Below are 13,889 nucleotides of genomic sequence, written 5' to 3'. Positions count from 1 at the left end.
GTGATAAAATTTGATAAATGTTGATTTGTTTTAAGATGTATTTCGAAGCCTTTCTTGAGGATATTTTTATTACAGGCAGAACAGTGTTTTGTTTCCTTCTGAATAGGAGATAGTAGGTGAAGTAGATTAAATGTGTGTTTGTTAGTTTTAAGGTGTCTTTTGTATTGTTTATATTCTTTTTCACAAATGTCGCAATACGTTGCTTTGATCATATTTATATAGCAAAATTATACTTAAAGTAAAACACCTTTTTAGAGGCTTTTTTAAAGATGAAACTGTGCTTAAAGTAAAACACTTATAGAAGAAAGTGCCTTTTAACAGGCTTTTTATATATGAAACTATACTTAAACTAAAACACTTTTTCACTCAGAATCATCTGAGTCATAACTATCACATGAATACTCAGAATCATACTCAGAGTCATCAATAAAGCTACTCTCCTAACTATCATTTGAGCACAAACTATTAGTATCATAACTATCATCTGAGTTCAATGAAATACTATCATCACCATCATCCGAGTTCAATGAAATACTATCAGCACTATCGTCCGAGTTCAATAAAATAGTAAAATCTTCACTGCTGTAATGACTCATATTTAATTAGCAGGAAAAATATTCCCATCAATATCTATATACGTTCTTTCATTAACAGATTCAATCTCCACATTTTTAATATCAAAAGTTATCTTAAAATAATCTCTAACTATCATAGAACGAAATGACATTTCACCAGAAATATTAACATCATTCATTTTACTTAGATCTACACCCTTTGGATTATTAAATTAAATACAAATTTCTCCACGAGTATTGTTGATGGTCTTATCATTCTTTTTCAAAGTATCACGATCGATCACTTTTTCAAGCTTTGAATAAATTGCCAGGAGTAGAGGAGAAACTTTTGTTAGATTTACTTTAATGGATGTCTTTCCAGGTATAGTTAGAGCTCTTCCTTTAAATGAAATAGAGGGGCTCATGTTATTTTCCATAACTGGTTTTACCCAAAAATTCCCATATTTATCTTTGTTCAATTTAACATCTTTGACATATTTTTCTATATCTTTCACCGAAGTAGAGATTGATTGAAATTTGTCTTTTGTGCTTTGAAACATTGTATTTATTAATGAATAAACTTGCGTTTAGTTTAAGTAAAAATTTACCATATAAATATGACAAGTTCTGAAGGATATTTAGAATTTCCAGACTCTCCATATGATAAATTAGAGAATTGTCCGGCTTGTGATAGAATAGGGCTTAATAATGAGGGTTCATATAAACAATGTATTTTCTGTGATTTAATTTTAATTAATGATAATAAAAAATATATAAAAATATATAACTCTTTTAAATTAGAACCAAAAATGAATTACTTTACAAGATTAATAAGAGAGATGAATGTTAAGTATTGTGATGATAATACACCATTTCTTTCAAGCGAAGAGAATATTTGTATTGAGGAAATGTATAAGGGTTTAATGATATTTATTATTCAAAATAATTTTAATGGAAATGTTAATACAAGATACTATATAAATAAAATAATGAATTATTTTGAAATTAAACCCGAACTCAGGATAAAATATAGAGTTTCTAAAATAGCTCAAAAAAAGTTAGATGACTTGTTTTCCAAATATATAAATGAATGATTTTTTACCCGTTTGGGAAAATAAGATAAAATTTAATAACCATAAAAACATTCCAAATTCATTGAGATGTCTAATAGTTGGTTCAAGCGGATGTGGAAAAACCTGTTTACTTTTAAAGAGGCTCCTTGGTCCTAATTTTTTAGATTATGATAATTTAATAATTTTTACAAAGTCAAGTTTTCAACCCGAGTATCAACTACTCTCACCGGGTTTTAATGCAGGTCTTAAAAAGGAAGACATTATCGGTTTATTTAAACTTCAAAACAAACTAAATGATTATAATATTGAAGATATAATACAATTATTTTGTGATACACATAAATCAAAATCGAAACCAAAACCCATAACTTGTATTCTCAGTGATAATACGGATGATGTACCTTCACCTCAAGATTTAGATAAATCAAAAAAGAACCTCGTCATCTTTGATGATTGTGTTAATGAGAGAAACCAAACAGTAATGGACAGCTACTATACAAGAGGGAGACATTCTTCTTGTAATTGTATTTATCTTAGTCAATCATATTTTCAACTCCCTCGACGCTCAATAAGAAACAATGCCAATACTTTTATTTTATTTAAGTTAAATTCAATAGATGTAAATAATTTTTGGAGAGATAATTGCTCTATGTTATGTAGTAAAAAAGAATTTGAAAATTATATGAAACAAACGATTGGAAAATATAAATATATTGTTGTGAAACAAGATGAGATATTAAAGGATGTATTTTTATTTTAAACATAATTACATATATAAATGATAACTATTATTATTAATCTTGTGGGTAAATCTGCTTCAGGAAAGAACTTTCATAAATCTAAACTCTTGAATAGTAAAAATGAAAAGATTGTAAGTTTTTTTTTAAAACACCCTATGATTCGTTTTGTGAGTACTACAACCAGAGCAAAGCGACCAGGAGAAGTAGAAGGGAAAGATTATTACTACAATTCAATGGAGGAACATATGCGATTGAGGAACGAAGGTCAAATATTTGAGGAGGTCTCTCTTGGTTCTTCAAAATATTCACATTGTAAGAGTGAGTTAAATAAAGTAAAATCTAATGGTCTTGGGATTTTAGAAACTAATCCTGAAGGAATGAGACAAATTATTAAACAATTGTGTGGTGATGGAGTTAAGATTTTATCATTCGGTTTTGATATCGATGAGGAGACTCAACGCAAACGTATGAAAAGCAGAGATACAAGTATTAGTGAAGAAGAAATAACAACTCGTATTAATACCAATAAAGAATTTGATGAAATATTTAAAGAAAAGGATTTATTTCAACACATTTACGATAATGATGAAGAAAAGGAAAAATGTTCCCATTGACCTTTACAATTCATTAAATGATATTTTTCAATACTAAATGAATACTGAAGAAAGAGCAAGAAAGTTTAAAGAACATCAAGAGTTGGTTTCAAAAGTTGTAAAGCAACAGGAAGAGATAAAGAAGAAACGGAGACAGAAACCAACTGGTGAAGAAGCCTTTGAAAGAAAACAAGAGAAATTTTTTTAACCACTTTTGAAAACTCAACACTCACCTACAGTCCCCACGGTAGAATTTACTCCAAAAAAACTTCAAATGATCAAAGATTTTAGTCAAATGACAGAGCAAGAACTTGGTGAATTAGAATATGATGACGAGGGATTATTTCGGAAACTTGAGGAGGTAAATCAACCCCCTAATTATGTTGTGGAAGCTCTTCAAAACAATGAATATTTGAAGGGTTCAAAAACCAGAGCAGGTCTCATTCCAACAGAAGAACCAGCACAGTTCCATCTTGTGAAAGAAAAGTTATTGATATTTAATGATAAATTGGTGTTCTTAAGTTCTGACCAACCAAATGTTGAATTAACCCCAAGATTAATGTTTCTTCTAACAAAAGATGGACATGCTAATTCACCTTATTTTGATGAACCACTTGATATGGAAAGAGAGGAAGATAGGGTATATATTGATTTACTAAACGCACTTGATTATAGAGTTTCTGTTGCTGGATAAAAGTAAGAAGAATGAGAAGGAGAAACATATTATTGATGCTTTAAGTAAGCTTGGTTCAGGTGTTAGCTTTCTTCCAAATGACCCATCACAATTAGTTAATAGGCTATTATTGTTGTTAGGTAGTAAGAAGGCTGGAAACAACAATTGTTTTCATGAAACATCTGCCATTTTAGACCAGTTGATGAATATGAAAATAATTAATAAATGTCAATACAAAGATATTTTATTAGATATTAAATAAGATGAGAAGCACAATTCTTAGTTTTAATTTTACAACGAGTGATTACACAGCATCATTCCCTTACCCACTACAACTTGACCCCCTTACCTCATATGAGGCATCTTTATTGTCGATGGAAACTTATAATACCTTGTTTAATATCACAGAGAAAAACAACAAGTTTAGTTATAATCCAGGAAGTGGATATAAAACTATAACCATTTCACCTGGAGCTTACGAGATTTCTCAAATATCTTCTGAAGTCTCTCGCCTTATGAAAGAACAAGGTGATGAACCAAAAAATATTGTAATAGATATTCAAAAACACACTTCAAAATCAACTATTAAACTTAAAAATAATTATAAAGTCGATTTCACGATTGAAAAATCGTTTAGAGAGCTATTGGGTTTCTCTTCAAAAAAGATTGAAACTAACGGGACATCTTACAGTGACAATGTCATTCAAATATCCTCCGGTATAAATTCAGTATTAATTCATTGTGATTTGATTGATGGTGCTTATAACGATGGGATAAGAACAAATGCAATATTTTCATTCAGCGCATACTCAACACCGATTGGTTATAAATTCAATATGGAACCAAAAAATCTTGTCTATTTACCTGTGTCAGAAAAACCATATACAGAGTAAATTTTAGGATAACCGATCAAGATAATCGTATGATCTCCTTTAATGAAGAAATTATATCCATCAGAATTCACCTACGTGAAGTTTTTCAATAAATAAATAATGGTTATTGTGAGAAAACACGAGTTGGGAAAATATAAAGTAATTACAGGGGATGGGATGTTCCTTTCACCATACTATACAAGGTATGTAGTAGGTAAAGGATACTATAAACCAAAGAGACAACGGGGTGTGGGACATCAATTCAGAAATAAAGGAGATGGTATAATTGATACTCTAATGGGTATTGGTTCAACCATCCTTAAACATAAAGACCTAATTGGTTCAACTGCTTCTGCCATGGGCTCAGTTGCGGGTGCTATAAAGAGTATAAAAGATGCTCAAAAGGAGTCTCATAAATTACAAGCAATCAAAGAAATAAAAAAAGGTAAAACTCAACTATCTTCACAAGAACGACAAAAAATCATGAAAATACTTGGGTCAGGGTTTCAACAATTTTAATGCTATATAAATACAAGTATGGAAGCGATTGATAGTATCTATGATTTGGATGATACGATTATCATTTCAAACTCCACTAAAAAGGAAGACTATTTTAAGGTAAATGCTATAACAGGAACAGACTGGAATTCAAACGGAACAAAAAGTTTTGAAATAAATAATCAACAAACTTACTTGAATATAGCTGATAGTTTCTTGCTGTGTAAATTTAAATTCACTAAGGCTGCGAATAATACTAATGCTACACTCGTAAATGATTTCTTCTGGAAAATGTTTGACAGTGTCCGCCTGTATATTGGAACACAAGAGGTTGAAGCAGTTGATTATGTCTCTGCTACATCTGAAATGATGAAATTTACACTATATTCGTTTAGTGATAGAATGGGTAAGGGAGCTGTTGAAGGTTTTATTCCTGATATGTCAACGGGTACAAATGCAGACCCTGGTTATAGTCAAAGGAAGTCAATGTATAATCTATCTATAATTCCAGTAATCTCTGTCTGTACGTTTGTCTGTGACCGCTGTTTCTCGACAACCACGGGTCCGATATACTTTTAACTTGCCAGGTATATTGCTGGGGACCCGAGGATGTGCCTTTTCAAGGTTTCATATTAATCGGACAATTACTTACCGAGCTATGTCCAAAAAACGATTCAACCAATCAGAGAGCAGCGAACGATCGCGTGTGCCGAACGTGGAGGACACACTCTGCCTCGGATGGCACATTTGAGAGCGTATTCATTTATTTCACGTTTGCAAACTATGTTGGCGTTAAACTACGTTTTAAAACTAATAAAAACGAATTTGCGATTCATTCGCTTTCCTGCGCGTTTGTGCACGCGATGGCGATTTCTTTACCAAACTCCGGAAGCCGTTCGCTTTGGACCAAGCCATTGCATGTAAATAGAGGGGGGGGGTTCTGTGGTCGTTGCGAATGGACCAAACCATTCATGTAAATAGAGGGGGGGGATTGTCACTGTACTCGCAAGCCGTTCGCCGTTCGCTTTGGCGTTGCGAATGGACCAAACCATTTCATGTAAATAGAGGGGGGGGATATAATTTTAGATAGATATATAGTACGGGCATATATATAGTACGGGCATGCCCTAGTGATACAAAAGCAGAGAGTAGTTTTACCGTAGCAGTACCTCTGAAAGGTATATTTGGATTTTGTGATTATGATAAAGTTTTGTATGGGATTAAAATTAGATTTCAACCACAAAGGAATGATAATGTAAATAGATTGCTTTTTGGGGTTGAAAATGCTTTTGGAGAAAATAATAAATTTGTTATTAATGATTTGTGTTGGCATATCAGTGAATATACTCCTAATCTTAAAACGGAAGAGATGTTAAATAGAAGACTTAACTCAAAGAAACCGCTAAATGTATCATACCTTAAAAGAAGATGTCAACACGTTAAACTGGAACACACTACCTACACTTGGAATTTGGGTGTTCTTCAAGGAAAGCCACGATACCTCTGGCTCATTTTTAAAAAACCAGATGGAGAGGATGGTACTAATAAGAATAATGCGCTGAGTGATAATGCTAAGGTGAAACAACTTCGGTTTTCTCTTGATGGCACATTTTATCCGCGAGATAGATTGGAAATTGATTGGGAAAAAAATGATTATGCGGAAGCCTACAAGTCCTACCAAAAGGTGTGTGAAAGTAACGGTAATAATGATCCTATTTTGGATATGGTTGCGTTTCAAAAACTTTGTACAATCTACGCAATTGACCTGAGTTCTCAAAAGGAAACTATAAAGTCTAATCGAGTGGATACTTCTCTATACATTGAAAGAGGGGAGAGTGAAGAGGTTAATGCATATTGTTTGCTTTTGGAGGAAACAGAATTACAGATTAATACAGATAATGGTGTTATGATTAATATCACATAGGTTATTTCTCATAAATAAATGGTTGGGGTGTATGTTAATCAAATCAATCTTAATAAATTAACATCTTGTATTCAAAATCAAAAGCCTTGTATTATTAATGTTAATACAATTCAAAGAAAAGGAGCAGTAAGAATTGATGTTTTACTCACACACACACACAAGTAAAAACACTAAATGATACTGGTTCACTTAAAATGACGAAACCTATGTTAAAGAAATATTCAATAGACGAATCAAGAGGAGGATTTCTCCCGTTTCTAATTCCTTTATTTGCTGGTTTAAGTGCGGCGGGAGCATTGACTGGTGGTATTTCAGCAGCGGTAAAAACTGCTAACGAAAGGAAGGCACAACTAAAAGCTCAAAAAGAATTGGAAAGACATAACAAGGAGTTGGAGAAACAAATTAGTGGAAGTGGTGTAATTGTAGATTTTGCTCAAAAACTTGAAAGTCTACCTGATAAAGCTAGATTGTTGGTTGGAGATATGCTTTCCTCTATCGCTCAAGCGGGTGTTAAACTAACTAAACGGGGTAATGGATTGTATCTTTCTCATAAATAAATGGATAGATGGTTTAAACAATTTGGAAAGAATACAACGTCAAATATAGAACTAGCTAAGTATTGTAAAACACTAAAAATTGATAATGTGGTTATTTGTATGAGAGATGAATTAATACATATAAATAAGAATACAAAGAACATTATTATGAATTTAGACACAGAATGGTTCTCATTGGGTTTGTATTCATAATAGTCAGGATAAATATTATTTTGATAGTTATGGTATGCAACCACCTGTTGAAGTAATACAATTCTTACAGAATGGTGTTTATCAAACATTTCAAGTTCAAGAAATTAATTCTAAATGTTGTGGTCAATTATGTTTATATGTATTATTTCAACTCAACAATAATGAAAATTTTTATGATATCATTTTTAATCTAATATAAATGACTTATGTTGGAAAAGATGGTTCTATCTTTGGAAAATCCTCTCAGGATATTGATTTATCAAATTATTATACAAAGGCACAGGCTGAACGACAAAAATATAGTGTAAGTAAAAATATTAATATGAAGAATACTTATAAATTAATCAATTATCCAAACCCTACAGATGCGAATGACTTAATTAGATTTAGTGATTTATCACAATATATATATTTAAAGAAAACAGCACGTTTTGTTAAACAAGTAAAATTTACAACCACAACACCTGGTTATACTGACCATACACCTTTCCTCATTGAATTTAACTACCTGCTTACAATTGAATTTTATAAAGAAGGACATATAGTTAATATGTGAATTAATAAATGGGGGTATGATATGCCTGATTTAGGGTATAATTGGTCTTTTTCAATAAACATAGAAGACCTACATGATTTTAATCAGTCTCGTAAAGAAGAATATTATCCACTTGGTGAGGATAAGGATTTATGTGGAAGTACAATTAATAAACAACAAATACATGGTTTTAAGAAAAGAAAAATATATGAGTGTATAGCGATGGTTAGCATGACAAAGAAGGAAGGTCATGAGATAAGGATAGAAAGCCGAGGAATACAAACCGATTTGGTAGTGGGAAGATGGGGTGGTATTACCTGTCATAATATTAATCTCACATATATTTCTGATACATAAATGGCAGGAAGAAGACTACAAGAGAATTATAATTTTTGTATTCAGGGATACCTACAAGAAAAGGGTGCTCGGTATTACATACCTTACGATTTGGAGCATATACATGGGAATTTTGTCATTAAAAACTGGCCTTATACTGATATTGTTAAACCCACAAATAGAGACTTGTTTAAAATATTAAATAAAAATGAACTTCTCAAAGTTATGAAATATAAAACTCTTTTAGAAATCGTCAACAAATCTTATTGGTATCCTATTATGAGAAAAATAATTATAGATACAAGAATATCTCAAAATCCAGATGAGTATATGTATAATATTCTTTGGGGCTCAAGCTCAAGGGTAGCAAGGGATGAGGAAGGAGTTGAAGAAGAGAAGGAGGAAAGAGAGAAGGAGGAGAAGGAGGAAAGGGAGAAAAAGGAGAAGGAGGAAAGGGAGAAAAAGGAGAGGGAGGAGAGGAAGAAAAAGGAGAAGGAGGAGAGGGAGAAAAAGGAGAGGGAGGAAAGGGAGAAAAGAGAGAAGGAAGAGAGGGAGAAAAAGGAGAAGGAGGAAAGGGAGAAAAGAGAGAAGGAAGAGAGGGAGAAAAAGGAGAAGGAGGAGAGGGAGGAAAGGGAGAAAAGAGAGAAGGAGGAAAAATATAAAAAGATGGAAATCAGTGAGATTAATAAAAGATTGAAGGTATTACAGTAAATAAATCAAACTCAACGCACTGAGGAGGAAAATAAAGAAATGAAAAGTCCAATGGAAATATTATTTTCAAGAATAACGACGTCAATGTCTTCACTTTCAGGGAGGAGATTTAAACGAGAAAGTGGGGATAAAGAAGAAGAAGGAGGAAAAGATTACGTGGTTGATGATGTTGGTGTTATTGACTTTAGTTAGTTTTTATTTGTAAATAAATGGAGGAGAGGGTGAAGGCATTCCTTAGGATTCTTTATGTTTTAAAAATTAAGATAGAAATGTATATGTTGCAAACCAAAAAGGTTTTGATCCTCTGTCGGAATTTTTCTGATAAATAAATATGAGTTATTGTCTCAAATGTAAAAAGAAAACTAAATCTAAAAATATCTCATGTTAAAGCTAAAAATAATAGAGTTTATCAAAAAGGAATATGTCAAGTGTGTGGCTCTAAAAAGTGCCAATTCATCTCTCCTAAAAGAGGAGGAGACATACAAAAGTTTCTGTCAGGAAGTAAATTTACAACAACTGGAATTCCAGGGGAATTACACCTTCCAGGGTATTCTTTCTGTGGTCCAGGAACAAACCTGGATAAAAGATTAGATGAGGCTGACAATCCTAAACCTTGGTCTAAACCTACAAATAGGGTTGACGAAGTGTGTATGAAGCATGATATTGCTTATGGGAAAACCACTACGTTGACTGAAAAACATAAAGCCGACAGAGAAATGTTGTATAATTTGTCTTTGATACAAAATCCAACGTTGAGAGAGAAAGTTGATAGGTTTATTGTGAGAAATTTGATAAATGCTAAATTGAAACTTGGTCTTGGTTATTCCCCAAAAAACTATTAGGCTCTAATGATGTCATCAAGACTGAGGAGCTTTTGGCTGAAGAATTACACAAACCTATAATCACAAAGTTTAAAAGAAGGAAGGTTTATTCCAAATACACCGACCACATATGGTCCGCTGATTTAATTGAATTGAATAATGACAGGGGATACAGGTATGCTTTAACCGTTATTGATTTGAGGAGTAGATTTGCCTGGGTTGTCCCTTTAAAAAATAAAAGGGGTGATACTTTAATGTTAGCCTTTAAGCTAATATTTCATCGGGATAAAAGGAAACCAAAGAAGTTATGGACTGATGAGGGAACAGAGTTCTATAACAAAATATTCATGAAATTTCTTAAGGGGAAGGGTATTAAATTATACAGCATCTTTAATGAAGGAAAGGCAGTTGTTATTGAGCGTTTTAATCGTACTTTAAAAGAGAAATTATATAAAAAATTCACACAACTCGGTTCTCAAAAATGGGTGTATTTAATTCAGGATATTGTAGATAATTACAATAATACAGTTCATTCATCAACAAAATCAAAACCATTGGAAACATTTACAAAATTAGAATATGAAAAGGAGATTAATTTGAGAAAGCCCAAGTTTAAAGTTGGTGATATTGTAAGAATATACAAATGGAAAAGTCATTTTGAGAAAGGTTATACACAAAAATGGACTCGTGAATTATTTAAAATCATTGATGTAATGGATACAGTCCCTTGGACTTACAAATTAAATGATATGAATGGGGAAGAAATATTAGGGACATTTTATTCACAAGAATTACAAAAAACAAAGCTAATAATTCATTAAACAACATTTCTATTCACCCCACCCAGATTAGCTAATTTAATTAGTGGTAATAAAAAATAAAAAAATTAAATAAATTAAAAATCATAAGCCACGCCCACACAGACCCCGCCCACACAGACCACACCCATCATCCTCCACCCTCCGTGCACCCCCACCCTTGACCCTTCACCCCCCTCATCCCACCCCCACCTTCCCCACACACAAGGGGAGGGGAGGGGTGGGATGAGGGGGGTGAAGGGTCTTTGGCAGGGGTGCACCTCCCCATTCCCTCCTCCTTTAATCTCTTTTTGTAATTAATAATTAAATAATTGTAAACAAAACAAATATATATAAATAATAGTGAAAACATTAAAATCTTCATATTACTAAAACATTTTCCTTGAGGTATTACACATTCAACTTCTTCCCAGCACAATTCATCAATTTCTCCCTCGCTCAATTCAAAGGTAATTTCTCCAGATGTCTTCTTTAGGTCTTGTATTTCTTTCTGTTCGAGACAAGGGGGGAGAGAAAAATATGAATGATATATTTATGGTGTACCCATTCTAAATGGTGTACCCCACACACATACACACACATACATACATACACACACACATACATACATACACACATACACACATACACATACACACATACACACATACACATACACATACATACACACATACACACACCTCTAAAAAGTTGAATTTGGTATCAATCCTGTCGAGATGAAAATTTAGGGTATCACACTCATAGGTGTGGTCATCGATCTCAACAGGTGTTGTATTCTGTTAGAAAAGAAAGAAAGAAAAAACGTTAATAATTTCTCCTAAAAGATACATTGTATGTATACACAATGATACACAATACACAAAAGATACACAATGAATAAATAAATGTCAGCTCCCGTTTAATGGTGCCAATCAGAGAAATGAATAACGAATTACCTGAGACAAACTCCGATGGTGGTTATCTTCTAAGAACGGTGAAACATTTAATTTGTTCCAACCCATGTTCAATTCGTTGTAAACCTCTTGTGGAACAACTTGAAACTCTGCCAAGACCAGGTCATTTTGAAAACCTGAATTGCTGTAATAAAAAAATATATCATGAGTCATATAAATTTAAATTAATCACATACAAAGCTCACATCACCCGTTTAATTCTGAATGAAACTTACCCTGGTGAGTATTCTTCATCACAGTAGAGAGTGAAATAAGACATGTTGATGCTCATGTTCTTCGGTTCGTAATGATAAAAACAGCACGGCAACACGACATTTATAATGTCCAAAATGTATTTTCGGGAACAGAACTCAGCTTTAACATTTCGAGGAAACAGGAAATAAGACAATGAGAAATTCCCAACGCGTCATTTCTTGTAAAGTTAAGCAACATGTCATTTCTTTCATTAATTAAAAAAAGGTTCGAGGTTTAAGTATGACATCCTTAATGAATGTGAAAAATATCAAATAAGACTGATTGAAAAGGCAACTGGTAAAAAAGTTCACAAAACAAATAAGAGAATTAATTTAAATACTGGTGAGTTGGGTAAAAAAGATGAAAATATTTTTGAGTTGTTAGGATCATTGTTAGGATCATAAACAAATATTTGTAGGATCGATGTTTGAGTGGTCTACTCGGGATCATTGATAGTAAGAGTACCATAAGACCAAGGGGGAATCATTGTTTGAGTGTCAAAAGGCTAAAAGGTTCGTAAAGAGGTGAGAAGAAAATTAACATGTAAGTGAATGGGTCAATGTTTGAGTGGGTCAAAGATAATCTGCCAGATATGTAAAAGAAGGATTATAGGTCAATAAGGGAAAACAAATATTTGTAGTGTTTGAGTGGTCTAATGAACAACATTAAGGATAGGTACTATAGACAAAAGGTTCATAAAGATTAGGGTGGGAGAAATAGAGGTGTTAATGGGCAATGAGGTTCAGAGGAAAATTAACATGTAAGTCAATGGGAAAATGAGAGTGTCCCAGAAGCAACATATATACACTACTCATGTATATGTATATATATACATATATATATATATATATATATATATATATATATATATATATATATATATATATATATATATATATATATATATATATATATATACACATACATACATACACACACACACACACACACACACACACACACACACACACACACACACACACACACACACACACACACACACACACACACACACACACACACACACACACACACACACACACACTGTTACAGATCTAGCCGACAGCTTAGGGTATAGCCTAAGGGGTAAACGGGGGATACATGAGATAAATTGATTTTTCATAGTACACAAGTATGATGAAATTGGTGTAAATAATAAAATGTATCAACAGATCAACAGATCTTCCATCTAAGTGTCTGTATCTAACCCCACCTTCTCCCCTCCCTGCAATCTTGAACCTTCCATGTCGTACATCTGTCTCTGTGTGTATGTTACGGATTCGTCACTTCCGTTGTTGTGGTTCTCATCCACTGTAAACATTTTTGGTTGCATGTACTATTATTGTTATCGTTTAAGTGAATTGGAGATAGCTGTTTTCAAAAGGTATAAAAGTTAGTGTTTTAAAACAAACCGGAAACCGGATCGGGAACCGGACGAAGAAGAGGAGGAAGAAGAGGAAAAGGAGGCGGAGCGAGTGAGGTCGGAGAAGGAGCCGAGCTGCGTTGAGGTTTTGGGCAAACGCTGGCGAACGAGGGTCACTAGCGAACTATGGGGTTTCCTGGGAAAGGGATTCCTGCGACAGAGTTGTTATCGTTGTAACAGATAAACCTGTGTGACAGGTTTTGCGGTTGATTCCGAAGAGAATCATTGGAGTGCCGTTACGTCTCGAGAACGGACCGTTGGCCATTTTGCCTCGCGCTGGATTTTCGCATCGCTCCAGGTTTTTCACCTCGCTTCCACCATTTCAACGCATCCAGCCGTTAACCTGGTGTGTGTGTGTAACGTGGATTTTGAGTGGGAATTT

General features: G+C 33.2%; 1 long non-coding RNA gene across 1 annotated transcript; it reads right to left on the bottom strand.

Moving 5' to 3' along the window:
- Window positions 1-11,187: 11,187 nt before the first annotated feature.
- On the bottom strand, window positions 11,188-12,295 carry LOC144894139 (uncharacterized). The gene is made up of 3 exons (XR_013624847.1): window positions 11,833-12,295; window positions 11,578-11,673; window positions 11,188-11,387 (listed from the first exon to the last, which is right to left on the bottom strand). It is a non-coding gene; the product is annotated as an uncharacterized LOC144894139 (long non-coding RNA).
- Window positions 12,296-13,889: the final 1,594 nt, after the last annotated feature.

This window comes from Myxine glutinosa, chromosome 10, assembly GCF_964187855.1.
Source record: "Myxine glutinosa chromosome 10, kmMyxGlut1.1, whole genome shotgun sequence".
In the NCBI taxonomy this organism is placed as follows: domain Eukaryota; kingdom Metazoa; phylum Chordata; class Myxini; order Myxiniformes; family Myxinidae; genus Myxine; species Myxine glutinosa.
This window is presented reverse-complemented; position numbering and strand designations above follow the sequence as displayed.